At 37.7% G+C, this 24941-nt stretch overlaps 1 pseudogene across 1 annotated transcript in view; it reads right to left on the bottom strand.

Moving 5' to 3' along the window:
- Positions 1 to 1882: 1882 nt before the first annotated feature.
- LOC146474574 (uncharacterized) overlaps positions 1883 to 24941 on the bottom strand; it is a 30908-nt pseudogene continuing 7849 nt past the window's right edge. The window contains exons 7-16 of the transcript XR_014866142.1: positions 23714 to 23951; positions 22823 to 23199; positions 22022 to 22189; positions 21227 to 21336; positions 20361 to 20480; positions 19785 to 19875; positions 19105 to 19479; positions 18691 to 18822; positions 15667 to 15900; positions 1883 to 2635 (exon numbers count right to left, since the gene is read on the bottom strand). The product of XR_014866142.1 is annotated as an uncharacterized LOC146474574 (transcript). The remainder of the gene's footprint in view (positions 2636 to 15666; positions 15901 to 18690; positions 18823 to 19104; positions 19480 to 19784; positions 19876 to 20360; positions 20481 to 21226; positions 21337 to 22021; positions 22190 to 22822; positions 23200 to 23713; positions 23952 to 24941) is intronic.

Raw genomic sequence — 24941 nt, 5'->3', positions numbered from 1 at the left:
CGAAATGAAATGCCAAACGATTTCGTAACGAACTAAATTTTTTGAAAATTGCCGTTCCATTTTGATTTTGTACCAGAATTTCCGGATATTTTTGGTCGAATGGATCGGTTTGAGTTGAAGATTTTGCGTTTCAGGTCTAGATCACACAAGGCACAAGGACCTATTAGTGAGGAGATTCAAATTACTTTCCTTACATGTAAATGGCTCTCCGACAACTGTAGCATTTATTTTTTATATCTTGGTCATTTTAAAGCAGCAACAGAACACTTCCTGCATTATATCAGTTTATTAAAAGCTTGCCACGTTTTTGTAACAACACAATGAAAATAAATAAATAAATTCATGACGCGGGAAAGGACTCATGAATTAAAAAATTAAATTGTGACTTCACCAGATGAAAATACTAACTTTCACATGCTCATGTGCCTCAGTCGTAGTTCGCATAGCTTCATTACCAAAAGCGATTTCGATGCAATAAATGATTTCGCTGCGTAAGGTAAAGTAATCCATCAAACAACGGACAGGTACCGAACGGCTCTGGAAAACGGCGAGTTCACTGAAAGCCAAAGAAGGTTTTAGATTCCCTGATTGAAATGAAAATCTGCCAAACGAAATGAACATATCGGAGACGCGCAATTTTACCGTAATCTCAGATATGCAAATTTGTTCAACCGATATTAATAGTACAAGTATTCCTTAACGGTGTTGAAAGGCAACTGTGATCCTCAATTCTCTTTGTTATTTCTTTAAGTGTGGCTTTTGTACGGGAGGTCAGCGTGCATTTTCGTAAAGCCTACAACTGTTCCCAAATTCTGAAAAGAAGATCCCATTTCCTAAAACTTTCTATAACTTAAATTTTCAGTTAAACATCCGAATAGATCAAACCGATCGAACTGGCTTCCACGAATATAGCTTTACTGAAAAGGCCACAAAACGTTCTGGGAACACAGGAGATAACATTTTAATTATGTTGCTTAAATGTTGTCGTTGAGCCGGCCCTGTTCGTTAACAATATTTTTTTGGCCTTAATTTTAGTGTCATATTAACACAAGTTCTTTTTTCGAGTAAAAGAAGTCTAAAGGATGGTAACCTAGTATCTTGTTTTGCCTATCGTGAGGCAAAAGCTTTTCCACCCTCTCCACCCTCTCCCTTTTGTAGTCACTAGTACTATAGACTGAAACAAAAGAAAGTATTTGCATAAAAATAGAGTTCAATTCCAAGAGGTTTAGTTTGGGACACCAACATGGCCGCCATTTCTTTGTTTTAGGACACCAACATGGCCGCCGTGACGTCATGTGAAAACACTCTATAGCTTTTCACACTTGTGACTCAATCCTCGACCTAATCTAACTGTTAATTATTTTCTGCAACGCCGCTAAATTGGACTAATTTACTTCTCTTTTAAAAGGGCATTGTCACGATGATTTTTTCTTTGCCATGGTTCGATCAATTGCAGGCAATATTTGAAATCGCTCTCACAGCTCCTAGAAGAAAAGTTCAATTGATTTCTAGAGTGAAGAACAAAGCACAATCGATATCATTTTATGATGTTTTTTTTTTCTGATGCAATTAAGAAGAACCGTTTAATAATTAAAACTGGCCAATTTTTCCAGCTTCAATTCTTCTCCATCGTGGCCATCAATATAATTTTTTTATCTTTTTCTTTTACGCTTATAAACACCACGCTATTGTCACCGAATGTAATTTGCTACTTCCCTTTCTCGCCTAAGTTTTGAATTCTTTCAGCTCCACTCCCTACGCTGAAAAACGTTTGACATTCAATGACTGTTGTTTTTAGTTATATTTCGTCAGTTAAACGGGTTTACAACTGATAAGACTACATTATGGTGTAAGTTAAGGCACGTCTTCGATTTCATGCAAATTACATGTTTTTGATCCGCAAAAAAGACATGCATCAAATCTTCCTACTACTAGCATTGCGTAATTCTTTGAGTTTTTCACAAATTTCAATACCGTATGGTAGATTCAACTGTAGATTTCTGACTCAACCATAGGTTGATAATATTCTCAATATCATTGATATACAATTAATATATTGTTAATACTACATTATTCTACTAACTAATGCCATAGGTTTTGCTTTGTATCTTAGCTTATGACACTTTTAATAAAACAAATATAAATCTCTACTACCTTAAAATATAACAATAATTATGGTTAGAAGTGTTTGACATTTACTATCATTATTCAGAGTAAAATGTTACCGGTTTGCAATCCTTCAATTAATTGCTATAAGCTGAGACATCAGCTCGGTACCAGTCCTCATTTCCTTAAGTTGTTTCATAAAATGTTTCTATTTCATCCGGTTGAAAGTAAAAAGTCCCTGCCAGGAATGTTTTTGTGAAGGTGCTGTCATAGTTGTACCCACTCGGAGGGGCGTAGGACCAACCAAGGTATGTGCGTGAATTTGTATTTGATGGTGCGTTGTCAGTTATGAAAATATCATATCCACTCCCAAATGTTGGTCCATCATATGAACAGCTCATTATAGCATGACTGAAAGAATTGGAACCCTGCGCTTCCGGTAGAGATAACTTAACAGGCGCCCATCCTGGCTTGTTTACAAGTGAAAATATAAATGCTTTGGAATCGTACGAGTATCCACAACCGGAACCTGATGGGAAGATAAATAATATCAAACATGTGACTTTTTACAATACTTAAGGCTGGTTTCCATATGATCGCGGATCGCAGATCGCAGATCGCAATAAGGTCTGCGATCGTCTGCGATCATATGGAAACTACTTCTGCGATCGCGATCGCAGACGATCGCAGAAGATAGAACCATGTTCTATCTAAAGGCTGGTTTCCATATGATCGCAGACGATCGAAGACCTTATTGCGATCTGCGATCCGCGATCATATGGAAACCAGAGTTTACAGAGAATAATAATTCTAACAGAAGCAGCTCCAAATTAATTAACACCCAGCGAAACTGCAAAATCTGGAGGGGGGAGGGTAGGGATGTAATCTATATAGCAAAACTGTCAAAAACCAGAGGTGGGGTTTGGGGAGGGTTAATTCATACAGCGTAACCGTGACGGGGTACTCCGTATAGTGGGTCATAAGGAGAGGCTTTTTCCTTAAAGTTATGACTTTGTTGCCTCCTTTCAACCTGTGAAACGGTAGAGAATTTCATTAAATAATTATATAGACCTCGAATGAAAAATTGCTAAATTCAAAGTTTAGAAAGGGTAGAAAAACAAAGAAATGAGTTTTTTCATGGCTACTGATGAAATATCTCGGTTGGCGGGTTAACCTGTCTTAAATTTGCAGTAAATATGAGGGAGTTTGGTCCACTTTGAGAATTAGATTTAGAAAATTAAACCTATAATTGTTCTTAAGATTATTTTCGTAAGAGCGCAAATTGAGTCTATGTCGACTTTAAACGAAGTTTTAAGTTCGATTTTGAATTAAAATATTCAAATTGTGCCTACATTACAAACGACATGAAATGTTTTTGGTATAAAGTTTTGCGAAAGTCGAAACGTCTTGATCAATGAAGGCCTTAGTTTCTATCTGATGAAAGCGTAACTGAAATGTATAAAAAATGATTTTTAAAAAAATTGTGTCCATCAATTTTGAGATGAGTTACAGGGTCTCCGATCCTTCAAAGTTGGCTTAAACTACATACAGTTGCTGCAATGTTAAAACAGTTTGAGCCTGAACCAAGATAGCGTCAGAAACCATGAAAAGGTCAAAGGCAAAGGCAAAGTGTGAACAGTCCTCCAGTACAAATACATCCTTTCTGTAGGATCTTATAGTAATGTTACTGATCTTTTGTTTTCTCTTTAGTGAGGTATTCATACATTTTCACTTCCCTGTTCTGCCCATTTTTGTATCGTTAATTTAAATTGTCCAAAAGCCGGATTAACGGTTTGGTCCTTGTCATCACGTAAAAACCAGTCACTACCTGCTTGTAATTTCTGTCACATGTTACTTGTTCCTTTATTTGTTTAAACTCGTTCTTGTTTAAATTTTAAATTCTGATGCTTGTTCTAAATTAAACTTTCTTTTTACCTCATTTTCATTTGATATTATTTGGAACTCGCCTGCTAGTTAATAAATACCTCAGTAAAGAAAGTACACCACACTAAGTTCAAAGGTTTACACCATTTTGCCACATGCCGTGTTCAGGCAAGAGATACAACAGCATCTAAACCCAGACATGCACATAAATTTGTCTGACATTGTTTTACTTACAAAGTAGTTTTCAGTCAAGTCACTTCACAGTAATTTTCAGAGAGTTGTTTTCAGTTCAACTACGGTCGACCATCCTGCGAGCAGACCAGCTTCATTTCCAGGGCCTTAAGAGCCAATGTCGGAAAATATCGAGAATCTCAAATCAGTTCCAAAAATTCGAATTTTGGCTGATACCACTCAAACATCCCCATGGGTGAACTATTTCAAGAAATGATATTAAGAAATCCCCAAGCGCTTTACATTTTGAGAATTTTAGAAAAGTTCGAAAATTCGCTAAAAATACATTTTTTTATTTGGGAAATGGGTGCAAATTTCAACAATTTTCATCGAAACAGTACAAGCGCGCAAGAGCTCCTATTGACTTGATATTACTCATGTATTTAGCAGACATCCAAAGCTTTAAGACCTCATAAAAAGGTTTTGCAAAATAACTATTGTAATATAGTTTCTGGCTTTTATTGTGTGCACCCTGATTGTGTGTTGTTTTGGCAGTCAAAATAACGCCCAACTTCAATCGTCAAAAGTCGATCCTGGTATGTCACAAATTGAAAAAAATACTATACTAAACAAAAGAACTGTTATTTTGTTAATTGTACCTGAAGTTTTGTTTGCGAGTAATAAAATTTTAACTTGAGCCCCCCAAGTCGCCGCGCGGGACAAGAACGTGGAATGTAAACAAAGGAAAACATATGCAAATCGAGGAGAAAATCACACGGAAGTTATAACTAGCCCACAAAGCGCAAAGAATTGATGAAAATTCTGTTATCTAAGCAAGTATTGCTACCTGGGAAGCTAATAAAGCGAAAGTGTTCGTTGAATAATCTAAAACAGGGAAAAATCCTAAAACAAAGTAATAAAAAAAAAAAAAACAGCGATTGGCTTTGCACGGTCACGAAATTCCCGGTTCTGAAGTAACAGGCGTTCGGTCTATCAATCATTTCAACTTCAAAACCCCATCGGCGAACTGTGTACTTTTTTTTATTTTATTAGCTTCGCCAACAGATAATAAATTCACTTAGATAAAAATGAACTATGAAATGAAAGTCAAAATTATTGTGAATGACCTCTCAACAAAATGGAATGACAGCGGCTATCAAGACCACAAACAAAACGGACCGTAATAATTGTATCCCAAATAAAAGAAACAAGAATTGTTTGTGCTCAAAGCCAGAAAGCATCAAGATGCAAGTATATCAAAGCAATCATTTACAATAATGATGAACACACCTTCCAGGCAGGGTCTTCTACAGACGTCCATCTCCTCCAAGCCGGCTTTGAGATACTCTTACGAAAGAATTGGTTTTCGATGTTCGTCCAGGATTTTTAGAAACTAATACCCCCCACCCAGTCACAGTCTTAGCAAGTTTTCATCATCTTTCTCGTGATGTAAGGCTCTGTAGCTCATCTGATCGAATAAAAAAGACTTAAGAACGGTTTGCTGTAAGGACCGACTAAGCGTATACAAAATAGAAAAATCCGATTCCCTCAAACTTTGCCAGGATAAAGGGCTTGGTGAACTACTTCTAAAAATATAAGTTTCGTTTTGTTTAGAGCTTTATTTATTTTGGGGGAAATTTTTTAAAATTCCACCCATGGAGGCGGGCTAAAATCACGCCGAAGTATGCACTTTTGTAGAAGCTCCCTTTTATACAATGAGCCTTTTCTAGAAAAGATTAACCCAACAGAAGGAACAATTTTATTTTATTAGATGACTAGCGGCGTCAAAGTTAAATAAAACGTAAACATTAATTTTTGACCAATTTTTTAAGTTGCGCCTTTTTACCGGTGATTATAACAACCTAATTTTGCCTAAATTCAAGGACAAAAAAAGCATTTTGGTACATCGCTTTGCCCCACGAAACTACACTCCGGGGAATCATAATCATTTCAACTAAACATTGATCGAATAAAAAATTGGGGAAAATTAAACAGCGAGTTCTCAGAGCGTTTTCAAAACATGTCACTTCAGCAATTAAGAGCGACCTTTGACCTTTTATATCGAGGGGAAACATAAAAGAGAGCTCATAAACCCTGACTTTCCTTCACCGTAAGACGCTTTTTTTTACTCTGCTGGCACATTTTTGAGTAAAGGAAAACTACACATTGAATTTAAAGTTATGTACTAGCTATGAAAGATAATTTGAAAAGTAAAATTAGCAATTCAATTCCACTTTGCGTAGGCGGTTCCGATTTATTTACCACGAAATTGCGATTTTAAAGTCTGTTTACAACACAAATACGGCATCAACTACAAGGTAAACCTCATCCTACTGAATGATTAATAAATATTTCTTACCTGAGAGGATTTTTCCTGCCTAAAAACACGGTCTGTGTTCATTGCAAAAATGTATTGAGCGAGATCGCGAAACGCCTCCAGCCAAAGAACAAGTGAACGATTAATTTTTAGGAACCACAGGACTCCCAGGAGTACATCTCGTACTGAGATGTGTACTTTACATATTTAGGTATTACTATGACACGTCAATTCAAAACGCCTTTTTTTCTTTTTGGACACTAAGATGTAAAATCAATTTACACGTAAATTGAAAAGAGCGCCGTGTCCCGAAAGCTTACTTCTTTTGTTCGTTGCACGTGGCACTTGCTGAGTGTTCAGTGGAGTTTATTGTGGGTGGCTACGACCACCGGAGTGGTGCTTATATACGGCTGTGTGTGAGTATGGGTAGATTGTAGGGGGAACATGTGGTTCAAGTGTGGACAATTTAGCCAATGTGAAAAGCTTAATCCTTGCCAAGTGTACTAAATCCACGCAAGGGAATCTGCGTTATTGCAACACTGGAGACGCTATGTAAGACTCTGGTTGTGTTTTCACGACGCCAGATGTCTCGCTTAACATTCCTGAGGGTGTTTTGTTTACCGACTTCGTTAAGTGACTAAAGTTGATGGGTGTTTTCACGGGTAAGATTATATTTCATTCCAGTAATTTGAGGAGATCACGCGCTCGAATAAATCAATTTGAATAATATGGCAGGAGATGCAGACGGCGCTCGCTTGTTCGTCCTTCTTCTCTTTATTACTGTGTTTATGCGCTTGCTTTATAGCAGAAGGAACCAATTTCAACAAAGGCTGAGATTGCTATTAGTTAGAGCCAGGAGAAGAAGAGCAGAGGCGTATTTTTTACATTCGCAGAGGACGATTTGCCGCAGAAGGAAAATTGCATGGATTCTTGAGAGGCCGCAATTCTGGTTCGAACATATGGTTTTAAACCAGTACGCCGATAATATTTGGCGAGAACATTTTCGAATCTCAGACAAACGTTCCGCAGGAGGCATAAAAAAAGCGTGTTCTTTTTACGATTTGACAAGCTTATCAGATAAATGACCGTAAGCTCCAACTCATTGGCGGAAATTAATTGCCGAGTCGCTTAAGCTACCTGGTTTGGTCGCTTAAATTTAATGACAATTGCATTGAGGTTTGCCGACTCGCTTAGCTTTAAGCGAGTTGGAAAAGCAACTGTTTTCACGAGATTTCCGGTTGTCACTCGCTAAGCGACTTGAAAAATTGCTCGTGAAATCACACCCTCTGAAGCAAAGTTGTTATCGGCACGGGCAGGTATGTTTTAGCGGCGTGTACTGTGTATATGAATGCCCAACATAAATTAATTTAAAAATATTTACTTTCAAAACAAATTTTTTTTTTCTTTTTTTTTTTAACGTTGAAAGTTGCAATTAACCTCTAACTCAGCTAACGGGGTTAAATTTGTATATGATTTGCGTTTTTTATATCAAGAATCGTCACGGATCAGTAAGTTTTCGTTTAACTTTAAAGCTTGAACATCTTCCAAGGAGTAATTTTTAACCCAAAACCCTTCTGTAGCGAACTTAACAGAGGTAAAAGGCCGCAAACGTTAGTAAACATTGCGATGTTTTCGATACGTTTACGAAACGCTTAAAATAATTTAATTTAATTAAAACTTGTTTAAAAGTCACGAAACAACTAAGCTACGGCAAACGTAAAGGCAAAAACCTTTCTTGTTGCTTTATAAATATATACAGCTAAAAGTTTCCCTGATCATCAATGCTTAAGTCCGCGAAGAAGGATTTTTTGCCTAAAACCACAAAAGATGTACGGACGAGCATGATAGCCTTGTTTGTTTCACAAGAAGAGAACGTGACAAATTAGATTTGCGGGCCTACAAGGAACCGAATGTATGTGACAAGAGAAATTGAAACAATGATTATGAATTTATTAATTTATTCAGGTCGGGGGCGGAGGCGGGGGGGGGGGGGGGGGGGAGGCGGACACAAATGTGGGTGGTGGTGAATAAAACATTAATGCATCTTATTGTCTATATGTTAAAATTTCCAAGGTAAAAAGCAAGGTAAAGTAGAAGTAATTGACTGTTTTACCTTCAAACGCATTTTTGAGAAAAGCGAAAGTCACCTTCAGCTCACTATTTGACCGAGACATCGGGAGACATTTGGCATCAGATGGCGTTCAAATAAGAGGATTTGTGCCGCTCCCATTGGATGGGCATCGCATGGGACGTCAGTGTCAGGGGAGAAGGGAATATCATCTCTACATGCTTAGCTTCTCTACGAAAAAACAAGAGTGCTGCTTCCTGTTGGCTCACGTGGGTATTAACCTGTAGCACTAGCTTACAAATTTGCCGGCCGTGTCTGTTACTCTACATTACAGCAAAACAAATCGTAGCCTCAGGATTCCCTCCCTCACAAATTTTCAGAAAGCGAAAAAAAAAAAAACAAAAACATATAGTCTGAAAATTTTAACTGTAAAAGGATATATATGACAAGAAACGTGCTTGCAGATAACAAAGAGCATATAGCAAAGATACCACTTATAAGATATGTTCACAGATTCCCCAAGTAATTTTCCCAATGTGGGAAGAACGTGGCCCCTAGCGTTGATTATTTTCTTTGCTTTGTTTTGGTTTAGAAATCTACAAGCAATGCAGAAGAAAGAATCATCCGTTTTAGTATTTCTCAGCTCAGAATCCGAAGAAGGTTTAGAACCCCTGGGAGAACCTAACGTCGCAGAGCCAGTAGAGCGGAAACCAGAAGTTATAATCCATCTGGGAAAGATGATATCCCCCAAGTGATATTCCCCAATTTCAAAAACTTCAAGGCGCGTCTGTTTACAATTAAAACTAATGTCAAGATGGGGGAACGGTTTGCTTCATATTACTACTCACCCGAGACAGTCGCCATATCCCTATCTATAGTTTTGCTTGAAGTTTATCGTTTCATTATAATTATTACTTGTTTGTGATGCAAGAAATTTATTTCTATTTCTGTATCTTTTTTCACTTAAGACTTCGTTAGATTGGCAGCAAGTGGTAAGACCACAAGAAAGAAAAAAATGGTTACCACAAGGCAGAATTAGCCTATATCATTCTCATTTGTATCGCAGTTTCCTAAATGTTACGGAGAACTGACAAGTCGCAAAGTATGTCATATAAAGCTAGTTCATTATTAATGGACACTACAGTGCAAAACGAAACACTGTTATAAAAATAAAAAGAGCTGTGCGGTCCGGTATTGTGTACAGTGGGATTCCTGTGGCTTTATTTGGTTAATCGTTAACATGTGCATTAGCGATCGGGTTCAATAATTTTGCAATGAATGCACGCTATGTCTTTTTTTAGTAAGGAAAAGATCTCTAAGGTAAGAAATATTTATTAATCATTCAGTAGAATGAGGTTTACCTTGTAGTTGATGCCGTATTTGTGTTGTAAACAGACTTTAAAATCGCAATTTCGTGGTAAACAAATCGGAACCGCCTACGCAAAGTGGAATTGAATTGCTAATTTTACTTTTCAAATTATCTTTCATAGCTAGTACATAACTTTAAATTCAATGTGTAGTTTTCCTTTACTCAAAATGCGCCAGCAGAGTAAAAATAAGCGTCTTCCGGCGAAGGAAAGTCAGGGTTTATGAGCTCTCTTTTATGTTTCCCCTCGATATAAAAGGTCAAAGGTCGCTCTTAATTGCTGAAGTGACATGTTTTGAAAACGCTCTGAGAACTCGCTGTTTAATTTACCCCAATTTTTTATTTGATCAATGTTTAGTTGAAATGTTTATGTTTTCCCGGAGTGTAGTTTCGTGGGGCAAGGCGATGCACCAAAATGCTTTTTTTGTCCTTGAATTTAGGCAAAATTAGGTTGTTATAATCACCGGTAAAAAGGCGCAACTTAAAAAATTGGTCAAAAATTAATGTTTACGTTTTATTTAACTTTGACGCCGCCAGTCATCTAAGAAAATAAAATTGTTCCTTCTGTTGGGTTAATCTTTTCTAGAAAAGGCTCATTGTATAAAAGGGAGCTTCTACAAAAGTGCCTACTTCGGCGTGATTTTAGCCCGCCTCAATGGGTGAAATTTTAAAAAATTTCACCCAAAATAAATAAAGCTCTAAACAAAACGAAACTTATATTTTTAGAAGTAGTTCACCAAGCCCTTTGTTCTGGCAAAGTTTGGGGAAATCGGTTTTTTCTATTTTGTATACGCTTAGTCGGTTATTACAGCAAACCGTTCTTAAAAACTAGCGAGTAACTGAAATTGTAACATATGTCCGTACAAAGGTTTCGGCGCCAAATGTTGGTTCTTTAATTTGGTGTCAAGTTACATGTATGGTCAGTGATTTGAATAAATTATCCTGCAGCCTTCCCCGTGTACACGTAATCACCTGATTCTGTACAGTATTTCGAAATCCAAACAAACTACATTGCATAAGCGACACATGGTATAAATCTACAGCGTTTATAACGCTGTGTGTGGAAAGAAAAAATGTTGTGCAGTTTTTTTACTCTTGTTGATGGAAATTTTAAATGCGATGTTAGCCAGGAATATCCTGGTCAATGCGAATGTATACCTCTTCCTAAATATGAACGAGACATCTGGAAATGTATAGCCTTAGTAAAGATCCATCGTTGGAAAGTGAAATGAAACTGCTACTAGCTCGTGCAGGTAAACGACATTTGGTTTTAAATTCTTACTTTGTTTTTAATCTTGTTGCGTGATTATTGCGTGAGGGTACTATAACGAAGGGTTTTTTTTAATCAGGAATTTTTTCGCCGGATGTGTCTCATGAACTCATGGGAAAAGAAATCAAGGCCGATACCTTGGCAACAGGTAACGCTCAGTCTTGAAGTTTTTGTTGTTGTTGTTGTTGTTGTTGTTGTTTGCATTTGGGACCCTCGACTATTTTAAAATTTTCATTAAAAAAAAAAATTAAGGATGGCTAAGAAAACCCCTACGTAATCGGAAAGATCAACTCAAAACTAATAAGAGCAATGGAAAAAATAGTACCAATATAGCAATATACAAAGCTCTTTTAAAACTAGAACACAATACACTGAATTTATTTGTTTACCCATCGTTTTGACACTTATAAATTTCTCTATTTACATAATCCGAAAACAGGTGGTTAGAATCTACATTTTCTCCGGGGTAATTCAAGTCTCTCGGCCATAAAGACAAAAAGCATGTTGAGGACGACAAGTCTCCCAAAACAGAAGAGAGTTCCAGTGACATTCAGGAGAGTCAGACCAAGCATGGTGTATACACTTGCCCAGAGAGTGGGATGTACAAGGGTTTTCCAGAGACATTCGGCATTGACGAAACATCTATCCTCTGAGAAATGCGTACAGTCCCCGGAAAAAAACACACTCTTATAGATCTTGCCAAGCTTGGCTATCAGCAGGTTTTAGAAGAGGGCGTCGGTGTTGTGCCAACCTTAAGAACCAGCAGTGTTGCAAGCAAACAATCCAGGGAACGTTTAACAGAGTGATGGGTGTTGCGACCAGCTGAGAAGGCGTATCGTTTTAATGAAAATCAGAAGGCCTACCTCACTGCTAAATTCAACATTGGACAGTCCACTGGACGGAAAATCGGCGCAAGTCTTCTAGCACGTTATAAGAGACGTGCCCATAGTTCGAATTGCGAGCGGCTTTTTTTTAAATCAACTGAGTTTCTGACCTCTCAGCAGATATCTTCATATTTCTTTCGCCTTTCTGCGACAACTCGCCAGCAGACCCATGAAATCGACCTTGCAGCTATTGAAGAAGAAATAAACGTTTCTGCGGCCAGAGACGAAGTGATGGCTACTGTCACCCTCCAGCATCCAATAGTGGTTGACCAATACAGAATCTGTGCCATGACAGAAGAAGACACATTGAAGAGCTTGAAGGTTTCGTTGCTGCAGGTGAAATCGCCAAGGCCTCAATCTCGACAACCCTAATCCACCAATTCGCCGTAAAGCTCCATACCTGAAGTTGCTTAAAGAAGCCATCAGTGATTGCAGTTGCCAAAGCCAAGAAATTGACTACTGAAGAGGTGACTCTAGCAAGTCCTGTCCCAATCTCCTACCCAGAGTCCTCAGGCTCTTCGGCCAGCGGTTAGTCGCCAGGAGCGTGGGGACATCGAATTTTATTACCGCAGGATTTCTGCGGTGAAACAATAGAAACCGTTCCGGAATAGCCAATCAAAAAAATTCAATTTTTCCGAAGTCCCCAGAGTCTCTCCTGGCGCCCACCCGCTGAACAAAAGGCCTGAGGACTCTGGGTACGAGATTGGTCCTGTCCCTTAACATCGAGAAGGAGACCTCCTTTTTTACTCCCACCAATCTGTCGGCCATTTCTTTAAGTAATATTTTACATAAGTAAAGAAAACTAAGTGGAGATCTAAGCCTCGGTTTTGGCCGCTCTCTCGGGTTCGATCTTGTCCTTCCCCGAGAAGAGACTTTCGGGGGAGGAGCGCGGGCTCATTCCTAAACAGCTGCTGGTAATTGAGCCTACGAGAATCTCAAATACTTCAGTTGCAAGAGACGGACCATTATGAAAGTTATGGGGGTTGGGGAATTTTAGAGCGGCATTAATTTTTTTCGTTAACATTTCCCTTTATGCCAATGCGGGAGTATTTTTAAGGCTACTCAACGTCATGAATTTTTTTCATAAGATTTTCTCTTGCACGAAAACATTTTTTTTTTGTGCTTCGTCCCCACCCCAGAACCTTTCTAATGGTCTGTCCGTAAAGCCGGGGGATATTTCCCTATAAAAATTGCGCAGCGCTTGGCAGAAAATTTACAAAACACTGGAAGAGGTACTCTACATGGGTCCTCTTCAAGTGGTGTCCAACAGAAATGAGGAAACAAATGACAAGCATTTCTCATTTTTTTTTCAGATCAATGGACTTAAAGTCATTGAAAGGTACCACCAAAGCTCTCATGACTCTTGGAGTCTCTTCTTCATACTTCCCTTTCTGTCTCTTTAACTCCGGGGATGAGAAGAAGAATGACTCTGGAAAGGGGCTTGAGGGTTCCGACATGGGTGCGATTGGCACCCCTATTCATTTCTGGAGAGAAGTAATATTTTGCCTATGAAGATATAAACGGAGATGGCGTAGGTGCACTAGGAGATTCTTTTAGTTCTGATTGCACAGTCCTCCTTTATTTAGTCACGATTGTGCGATGTTTTGCTAGTGACTACCCTAAAAGAAATAACTAAAGAATATGTTACATTTCATTTTCACAATACCGTGTACAGCAACACGTGACTTGAAAAATGTGACAGGTAACACAACACCAAAATAAACACGATGGAGTGGCTTCTTCGTTTTCTGTGTTTATGCGAGGATTATTTACTCCCTATCTATAAATAATTCTAATGAACAAATAAGTTAGTCTTTTTTATGAAATGTTTAAACAAGACGGAGGATTTTACTCTCGTGAGAACTGTGCAAACGTGGAACACGGAACACGACATAAGGTCAGCGAGTAAATAATCCTAAAATGTATATAATTGGAAATTAATGCGGGAAATCTAATTCCAAGTGAGTATTATACTTTTCTAAGATTTTTTTAAACTCTGATTTATTTTGTTGTATCTTGTTACTTTTTGGACTTAATATCGCGTAGTATAGCCAAGGGACGGACCATTTAAAATGGAATCGTCGATGGCCCGTTATAGCCTCTGTCATTTCTTTATATTCTAAAAATAAACTTACATTTTATGTTTCATTTCTATCATACCTCAAAATATCTTCTTTTACTTACATTGTTTGTTTGCTCCATGGTGCATTTTGAAAGCTTCTTTAGAAGCGTTTGGACTTAAAATGATTGATTTCTTTTTCTACCTAGAACCATCCGCGCGAGTTCACCCGACCCGATTTCATGACCCTTAGTCCTTCAGCCCTAAAATAGCTTTTTTATTATTATTGGAAAATTTCGCTTTATTAGTCTCTCAGATAGCAATACTTGTTTAGATAACAGAATTTCCATCATTTCTTTGCGCTTTGATGGGCTAGTTATAACTTCCGTGTAATTTTCTCCTCGTTTTGCATATGTTTTCCTTTGTTTACGTTCCACGTTCTTGTCGCGCACGCCGACTTGGGGGCTCAAGTTAAAAGTTTATTACTCGCAAGCATTTTAATTTGCAGAGCTGAAACTTCAGGTATAAGTAATAAAATAACAGTTCTTTCGTTTAGTATAGTATTTTTTTTTCAATTTGTGACATACCAGGATCGACTTTTGACGATTGAAGTTGGGCGTTATTTTGACTGCCAAAACAACACACAATCAGGGTGCACACAATAAAAGCCAGAAACTATTAATATTACAATAGTTATTTTGCGAAACCTTTTTATGAGGTCTTAAAGCTTTGGATGTCTGCTAAATACATGAGTAATATCAAGTCAATAGGAGCACTTGCGCGCTGGTATTGTTTCGATGAAAATTGTTGAAATTTGCACCCATTTCCCGAATAAAAAATGTATTTTTAGCGAATTTTCGAACTTTTCTAAAATTCTCAAAATGTAAAGCGCTTGGGGATTTCTTAATATCATTTCTTGAAATAGTTCACCCACAGGGATGTCTGGGTGGTATCAGCCAAAATTCGAATTTTTGGAACTGATTTGAGATTCTCGATATTTTCCGACATTGGCTCTTAAGCGTTCATTGAGCCATCCGAATCTTATATTAGAGGCCTGGGGCTGAGCGCGATCAGCTCCAGCAAAATCACAATGGATAATACGTCAAGAAATACTGGGAGCGAGACTGCGCAGGCGCTATTTTTTTTCTTCGCAAAAAGAAAGTTGGAGACCTCGGCTCACAGGCTTATCAGTGAAGTTTGAATTTTAAAATTAAAATGATAAAGGGTTTTTAAGTTCAGTGCGAATTATGTTTATTACCAATAGAGTTCCGTTCGAAGTTGTTCAAAAAATGGAAATTACCATGGAATAGTACTAACCGAGAATAATTATAAGTAATCAACAATGAATCAATGAATGACTAAATGAATGATTGATTGATTGATTGATTGATTGATTGATTGATTGATTGATTGATTGATTGATTGATTGATTGATTGATTGATTGAATGGATGGATGGATGGATGGATGGATGGATAGATGGATGGATGGATGGATGGATGGATGGATGGGTAAATGAATGAAAGAATGCATGAAACTTACTCCATGAGGCGCTGGTGTACCCTCCAAATATATACTGGCCGACCTTTATTATCGTCACAGTAGGACCCTTGTTATCGCACCCGGAGTGAAAGGTAGATGCAGCCCAGCCATCAACGGACGCGTGCCAACAGTGCTTCCAGTAAGAATATTTGCTCCGGATGACAGGTTTGAGCCAGTTACTTAAAGTACCCAGGTAATTGTCGTTGTTTTGTAGGATGGATGAGTGTCGTAAACCTTGATTGAAAAATCAAAATAATAGTAATAATAATAATAATAATAATAATAATAATAATAATAATAATAATAATAATAATAATAATAATAATAATAATAATAATAATAATAATAATAATAATAAGTGGGTGGGGTGGCATGATGAGGTGCCTGAAGTAGCTTCACCACTTGAAACCCTTTTATTATCGAAAAACAGCCACCAAACTCGTGGACTTTCCTAAAATAATTTTCGACTCAGATGGGTATGTGATATCTGAAGATTTTCACAAAAAAGGTTTTGTTTTTCAAACAGTCTATCTTTTTAAATAATGTCATAATTTTATCAGCCACTCTTACTACTTCGGACTCAGTTTTTAACTATTTTATAAAATGTTTCGAAAATCAAGAAATCCGAGGTCGTGGCTGTTCAAAAGTTATAAGGAAATTTTCATGATATGTGACTGTTTCTGATCATTTTTTCTAATCTGTTTTGATTATTTTTTGGTTTTTGACGTATAATGTATTCTCGAAGTTAACGTTACTCCCTTTGCAGACGCTCTTTGGCCTCGTCATATAATTCTCGCTGCCGTGATTTTTAAGTGTTGATGTGTAAAATCGATTTGGTGGTTTTAGTTGTTTTAGTTTGGGAGAAAATTAAGTGCTGGGACCAGTGTTTCTCCCTATGTGGAAGTTGTTCCTTAGATATTTCATATACGTAAACTAGCATAGGACACTTCCCTCACTTCTTGGCCGTTTAAAAATCGACTTTCCTTTGAGAAAGAAAAGCTCTATTGTTTAATTAAGGTTACCCTATACCTTCAGAGGTGTTTCGCGTTTAAGCGATGTAGCGTGTCCTGTTTAAACTGTAGATACCTAAACCCCTATATCAAATTAAAGCTTATAGAGCTGGCTATCAAACGATACCAAGAAGTTTGAAATAAAATGCATTGTCGAATTTTTCACGACCTCTAAATGCGAGCGTCCGAATCATCTTTTTAAGGCTGCAAGTCAAAGGGAATGTTGATTTTCGCTAATTTAATTTGCTCCTCAGTTTCCGGACCCAAAGCGCTAAAAAAGCGTGTCTGCGTTTTGCCATATTCAATTGCAATGAAAAGTTATAGCGCATTTTCGAAATAGGATGAAAAAAATATGGAGTGATTGTACAAAAATAGCTTTCAGAGATAAAATATTTCGAAAGAAAAAATTCACAGACACGTTTTTGTTGCTTATATGTTAAACTAGCTACTGTCCAAATTTGAAGGCAAACGAACAAATTCCGCTTGAGTTTTAGCTCTTTGAAGTGGCTCCTCCAAGTAAAAAATACTGATTCGAGAAAACAGCGCTAAAAATTCGGCAATTCGTTTTACTTCAAAATTCTTGGTTTAGTTTGATAGCCAGCTCTATAAGCTTTTATTTTATATAAGGGTTCGGGTATCTACATTTTAAACCTGACGCGCTACACCGCTTGGACGCGAGACACCTCTGAAGACACCTCTGAAGGTACAGGGTGACCTTAAGAACAAGACGCTACATAAAATTGTCAATTATTTGAAAACAGATCTGTCTGGATTTTCAAAACCATACCCCCAGAAATCTTGCCTTATTTTATCTTTTTCTCAAGAGTTTATTTTTTTAAGATATCCCATCCAATTTCAGGTCAATAAGTAAAAAGAATACAGGTTGGCAGACGTTGACAACATCAAAATAGTTTTCCCCCCCCTTCCCTGCATATTAACCCCCATTCCCTCTCAAACGTTGTAAAACCGCAAGAGCATCTGAGTTTGACGCCCTCTGAGCTCACAACAGAGTCAGTAGATCTAGATTTTTCTTTGGCCCCCTAAGGGAATTTCTTGATGACATCAGTAAGTCCAGAGAGGGAAAATATCTTACAAGATACAGCTCCTGGCTCATGAAATATCTCCCATGTAATTTTTTTTCCTTTCTTTCAGCTTAACGATTTACTTTACTCCTGCTAAGAATCAAGGTTGATATTTAGAGCTTTTCTTCGATCAGGAGGTATCAGCCTTTGGCCTTAGAAAGTAGGAAGTAGGTGTTAAGAGTGATTTCTTGTCGGGCAGGGCGAAATTATTGGGTAACTTTCCTCAGGCCAAAGACTTAGTATCTTTTATTGGTGAAAACATTCCTTTAGCGTTCAAATGTTTTGCTCAACATCTTGGACTTGAAGTAAAATGGCAACCAAGAGCAAGGCTTGAGAAGGGTTCAAAAAAGTTCTCTTCAAAAATGAAGTTATTTAATTACTTCCCGCGCTTATAACTTTAGCTATGTTAGCTAGTGATCGATTACTAGGGAAATGTCATTTTGTGTCGGATTTCTGCTCAAGAGTTTCATCAATAGCCAGATGTCATTGGCGTGTAGGAGGAACTAGTATGAAGTTGAACTATCGATTTTAAAGGCTGTCTACCTCTTATTAAGACAATTTTGTTGTAGAAGCTAACCTTGAGATCTAAAAGACCGAGTTTTGAGTCAGATTTTAGTTACGCTGGCGCCGTCATTGCCCTCTTGTCACACTCTTTTTTGTGGGATCACATGTCATGTTTCATTTCAGTACAGATGCCATTGTAAGGTTTAATTGTAAAGAGAAGCCACTTCTTTCTCTTCCATTTACTATTATCTCCTGGCTTTCTTGTGATGAGCCATAATTGAAATCTTCTCATCGACTAGCATATACCTACGGCCTGGAAAGTCTCAAAATGTGCCCATTTTCAGGGGATATGTTCTTGCAAATCCAGTCATGTATGTGAATTTTTGAAAAAAAGCTCACTAGATGGAACATCTTGCTAAAACAATTACCGGTGTAACTATAGCAATCGAAGCCATTTCCGAGATATCCACTGTTACACTTGCAGGAATAGGATCCACGTTTGTTTGTACAGGTGGCGAACTGATGACAGTGTGATGTCTCTCTTGTGCATTCATTAAGATCTGACAAACGAAAAAAGCTCAAGAAAAAAAGATTAGTGCTTAACGATAGAGAGAAGTAACTTCGTCCTCCCTCCCTCCCCCACCCCTCAACATTCCAAACTACCCTGTCTGATTTCTTGGCCCATAAAAAAATTGAATGTTTTGTTAGCAAGAATCTCTCTTTTGTTTTCTCTTTTCAATTCTTGGACTTCATTAAGACGCAGAAAGCACTATGATGGCATTTTAGTTTCCTGTACTTTTCTCTTTTAACTTTAATCCCAATAAATAATCCCTGATGTTTACCTTTCTTACAAGTATATTGATGACAGTCACTGCACTTTACATCATTCCATTCATAGTTGTGTTCCACACCAAGTGAGTGCAGGCAGTCTTCTTCCCTAAAATTATTTGGTTGATTTTTGGCCCAAGCTGTGAAGTTCCCAGCTCCACGATCCGCCCAAGTGAGGCTACCCTCTGTGGAGATGTCGTTCAATCCCAGCCAGGATTTTTCGCCGTTATGACGATGTTGCAAAAATACGTTTTCTTCATTATTGTTAATATCAACAAGGACTGAGTTTTCTTGACGGCATTTGTTCAGCGCTGTGGTCCAGTTTGCGCATGTTTCACTTGTGTAGTAACAAAAGCCATTGAAATAGCTCCAGTCAGGATCACAGATGTCTGGAAATATATAATTATACAATAATAAGGAAATATTTACAGAATGATGTAATGATCAAAGTTCAACGGAATGAAATTATTTGCTCTCAGAATTGTGGTTAATAAATTATTGACAAGATTGTTGACTGTGAAATCTTGTATTTTTCTTGAAAAATTAAAATCTACAGTAGCCAATAGATGACAACTTCGGAGTTTTTTTAACGTAGTTCAAGTGATTTTAAAATGGTGGGCTTTTAGGGGTTATCAAGATTACTTCTTCACTACTTATTAACTTCTTATTAACGAGGTATCCATTATCTACTGACCTGTAAGGACCGCATAGGTCACTGACAGCGGATCATATCTGGTCTCGTACAATTCCTTGACACAAGCTCTGAATCCAGTGGAATTCATGTTCTGTAAAAGAAAAGTTAGCTTAATGCTCACTGGCTGCATTTGCTGCAGGTTTGCTACTGGACAACGCATCCATCTACAAAACGTTCTCAATACCTAACTTTCGTCACAGAAGTACGTGCGTAATTTCCACACCTAAACTAACAGCCTATGGTGCTATATTATTACAAAGGACGAAAAAATGCAGCCTATGACTTAACTGTTTTGACACATCTCATACCAGAAGTGTCTTTAGCTGATATCACATTGATAGAAGTCCAAAACATCAAAGTTGAATTTCTATGACTTGCATGCCCAACAACGCCCTATCCTTGGGGCCTTATTTTTAAGTGGATTCAAATCAAGTTGTTTTGAATTTCGAAAGGAAAATAACCGTAAAAATGCGCCGAGATATTTCCAAAAAATTCATTGCATTGTTTCTTTACTACTTTCTTTTAAAGCATTGAAATGCAACTTTTCCCTCAGGAATATTGAAGACAGAGTCTTGCCTCGATCCAGGCTGTGATGCCATTGTGGACAGGAGCCGAGTTTCCACTTTCCGTCGTGCTGTGATTAGCGGATATTAAAATTGTTGGCGTTGAGTTGTAAGCTCTTGTAAATGAAACAAACTGCAAGAGAAACAAATTGCATTACTTCTAGTTCTACTGCTGTAGCCATTATTTTCAGGTCTTCACACTTTCGAGACGTATTTTCTCTCATGCTTGCTAATCACCTCACCATTACATTTTTCCTTTGAATTTTGAGCTTTCTTTAATTGTTCGTCTTGCTTTTGTAAGGCTAAACGCTTTTTATCTTTTCTACATTCTCACCACTTTCATGTAAGAAAATAAATCGACCTCAGCTTAAAACAAGACACGATTATTTTCTTGGTGTTTTCCCAACAAATTTTACCATAATTCTGCTCAGTGTTTGTCTAGGAAGCCCATTAATTGCTACAGAAGAAGTACGCGCAAATATTCTGGAACAGTCAGACTTCCTTTATACGTAATTTTACAAAGAAGTCAGGATTTTGTGCCATAAGACACCAAGACTGGATGATATGACATAGAAATCCATGGAACTAGAAATCCAAGTACATACATATACTACGCTCAAGGAATCTATATGCTTGCAGAGTATTTTAGGCGACTCCACATGTGTAAATGAAATGGTGTAAGGATCCATATGTTCGCTTTTAAAAGTCTGTTTTCTATAACATGGGACATAACAATCTGGCTTATGGTTCTAGGCTGTTGCACTAAGCTATAAGAGTCTATGCATGTATACTGCACCACTGGATTCCATCGCGCACTTTGTCTACAGAACTTAAGTATAACCTTGTAGCTGGTTTAATTGACTGTCAAGTTTTTCTTACCTCGCAGTAAGCGTTGTTGTTTTCGTCTGTTGGAGGGTTAGTATTTGGAAAATCGACCACCCCGTGCTCGTTAAAAAATGGCTTGTGAAGTTAGCGAACGCGAGCCAGTTCTGTTAAGTAAAATAAACAGCCACAACTTGCAACACCTTCCAACCAATACGTTTATTAACAAAACCTCTGGTAAACTTGTGTTTAACGCCTACAGATCTTGAGGGAAATGACATCTTTCTTAAAATTAATGTGCTTTCTGCCTTTGATTTGAAACCTGCTTGCAGTAAACCCTTTACCTAAAAGTCTGTTGTGCATTTTCGCGCCGAGAGTTCGTGCAAAAGCTTTTTGTGTGAATTACAAGGGACTAGGGAGATAAAACGCTTTGCACCCCCTTCTCGTCTTTTCTCAATAACTACCAAAATTCCCGCCCAAGCAGACATTGCAAGTAAAAGCCATAAAACAATTACACTCTTGGAAAAGGAGACTTCGTAATGTTCCGTGAAAATCACAGATTGCGTTAGCTGTGGTTCTCTTAGATTTTTCTTTAAATTCGTCACAATATTAATACCAATCAACCGAATGGGCCTAATATTAAAAAAAAAAAAAAAACACTCGAAATTCCTATTTAATGGTATTTTGCATTTTGTATAAATTTGGGCCAAAGGCAAGAGATTTTTCCATAGCAAAAATAAGTTCTAGCGAAGCACAGGTTTGCTCATGTTATCGCAAATTATTTTAATCAATACAGTCTAAAATTATCCAAATATCCCCCTGCCTTATGGAAGTAGTTTATAATGCACATACCACAATGATATCTTCATGCTTGCCATCAAAATTTTGCATTTCCCGAAGACAGGTCTTAAAAGAACTCTTTGTAGAATCCTCGACCCAAAGAAGAGCGGCATCATACTCCTTACCAAGCCTCAGGTGTTCTGAGGTCACAAGAACTACGGGCGCCTCAGAAAACTTGTCCTGCAATATCAGAAAAAGAGAAATATTTAAAGAAATCAAAAAATTCAGAAAGATTTTAACTTGTTACCACTTGGCAGTTATTAACTGACTGTCGAATTGCTTCATTTTAACTTCTCAACGATAGTTTCGATACGAATGTTTGGTTTTTCAAAAGAGCTGTTACGGAAAGGTAAATTGGCAACCGCAAGGGGCTGAAATTAATAACATGTGAATTATGTGAGACACTTCGGCAGAATCTATTCCAAGAAAGAGATTCAATAAGATTTTTCTAGCCGAGCATACCATGGCTAATCGAGACGCGTGTACAATTTGCGAACAAAAAAAATACAATACCGTTATACTTATGCCAAGTTCTAATTTGTCTCAAGTTTATCAAATTCGAAGCCTTTACCGATGTTTTTAAAACGTGTGGCACTTTCTCTGAGATTCAGGAAGGAGATCAGTGAGAGTAAATTTTAAGTTCAGACCGCTGACTCAGCGGTCATATCACTGGATATACCGTGGCCATAAGTTGTGCTTTTTTCAAATCATTTAGTAGTCAACACACGACCTTTGTCTAGATCTTTTTTTTATCAGTCGATAAAACACGACGTAAAGAAAGATCTTTGAGATAAAAAAAGGTTCAAATCCTACCTTTGGAAAAGCTATATCTGCACAGTTTGTCCCAGACCACCACTTTTGCAACCGGACCTTTCCCGTTAATCCATCCCTCGGTGCTCCCTGGTAGGCAAGCCAGTCTATTGTAGCAAACGGATTTACGGTTTCTTCTTTTCGTCCCGTTTGCATCACGCAGACAGTAAAATTATTGCTGTAAATTTTTTCTGTCCAAGAGGTGACAGCATCATGGACGGTGACGGCTTCTTTGAGATTCATGTGATTGACAGTGACTTGGACATGAACTTGTTTGTCCGGATAGAAGCGGTATGGCGGAAAAACGACTGTTTTGCAGCTTGAATCGGACCATTTTGGAACATGGAGGAGTTCTACTCGGCCTCGAACAACTGGAAAACCTATTGAAAAGTTTAAAAAAAAGAATAGTTTCCCTGCTGTTGAACTGTACTTTGTTGGCGATGTGATATCCATTGTAGAATGAAGATTCTACAATTCTATTTGGTTTTGTCACGGACACCCTAGGCAGTAAAATGTGGTGGCTGTATAAACAAGAGTGTGCAATAGGGGCATGTGAATTTTCAGTACTATTTGCACATTTAACGTTAGTCATTGTGTCGACTCCTTTCCGAAAAAGCTAAAAGTGGTTTGTAATTGTTCAGGGACGTTTCTGGAGGGAGATACCACCCAGGCTGTCAAAGAGTGATCCTGTAATGGGAAACGTATTTCCTGCTTCAGGCATATCTATGAAAATTGCAGTTGAAATGGGAGATGGCGTGCCATGCAGGTTGCGGATTAGGGGGGATTTTGGGTAACAGCAAGTTGTAAATAACAGTAGGACAAAGAAAACAGTTCTACTATTGTGTGTGGTCCAGTAATGAGTTTCAATGTAAGCTACATTACACTATCTCTTACCTTCACAACTTCCTGGATGGTACACAAGGTTATTTTCCAGTCCTCTACAGTAACTTAACTCATGCCAGCATTTGTTGTCGTATGTTGTTCCATTCGCAGTGCACACTGGATCCTGATAGGTGGGACATTGTTCAAAACACTCACAGCGAGCGTCATGCGCACTGTAGGTCTTACACACTCCAAACCGTGGACAGTGCACATTAAGGCAGGGATTTAGATCTGTGACAACAAAAATATCCTCAATTTATCCTAATTAGTAATTTCCTTGACGAGTGGTGTAAATAGATGGGTTTACTGTAAAATTGTTCAAAATAATTTCATTGTACTTGACCGTGAATCAAGTAACCTATTTTCTACGCTGCAAAGTTTTACGGACAAACTTTGCATTCTTATACAATGTTTATCGAGAAATGAGCCTTTAAATTTCTATAAAACCCTCAAAACTTGGATAATGTTTATAAAGACTGATTCAAATTAGAGAAAAAAAGGAAGTAAGTCTTTAACACAAATATTCATACTTTTAAGGCCAGCATTCTGTATAGCAAAACAGAACATCAGTGATAAGGTTTGAAGTCATTACAACTGCTGAAATTGGAATGAGCACAAACACCGATAGTTTGAGATAGGGAATGGAAACTAGACTGTCTGTACACCCATTTTGAGGATGTTAATTTGCTACTACTCAAGAAACAGATATTTTGGTTTTGTCAGGCTCACGAAACGTGTTCAATGGGATTAATGACAGCTGTCAATTTTTACTCATTTTCAGGGCGTATAGTTTGCAATCTTGGGTGCTTACCTCACAGACTACGCGAAAAACAGCAATATCGTCCGTTCTGCTTAATCTTTTCACAGGAACGTTTCCAAACCGTGAGAAACGTGCTAATTTCAGGGATGAAATGGTTTTATTGTCAGTTTATGGGACTTTTCGGGAAATTTGAGAGAAACTAATTTTTAACGGGATGTTTTCACACTGTAAAACGGCTATTTCCTGCACATAAATGTTCTTCTTGCTAGTATCAGGGCCTTTTCATAACATTTTAGGTATACTTGAGATTTTCTGACCTTAAGGCCAATAATTTGGACCGAGAAAATCATTTCTTGACTAACGTAGACGTTTTTCACGATTATAGCAAAAATTGGTATCAACGAATATGAAGCGATTAAGTATACGTAAAAAAAATAGTAAAAAACAAACAAACAAAGAAAACAACGGGTCTGCAATAAA

The sequence above is a fragment of the Pavona decussata genome, unplaced genomic scaffold (assembly GCF_977016875.1).
Source record: "Pavona decussata unplaced genomic scaffold, jaPavDecu1.1 SCAFFOLD_88, whole genome shotgun sequence".
NCBI classification, from domain to species: Eukaryota; Metazoa; Cnidaria; class Anthozoa; order Scleractinia; family Agariciidae; genus Pavona; species Pavona decussata.
This window is presented reverse-complemented; position numbering and strand designations above follow the sequence as displayed.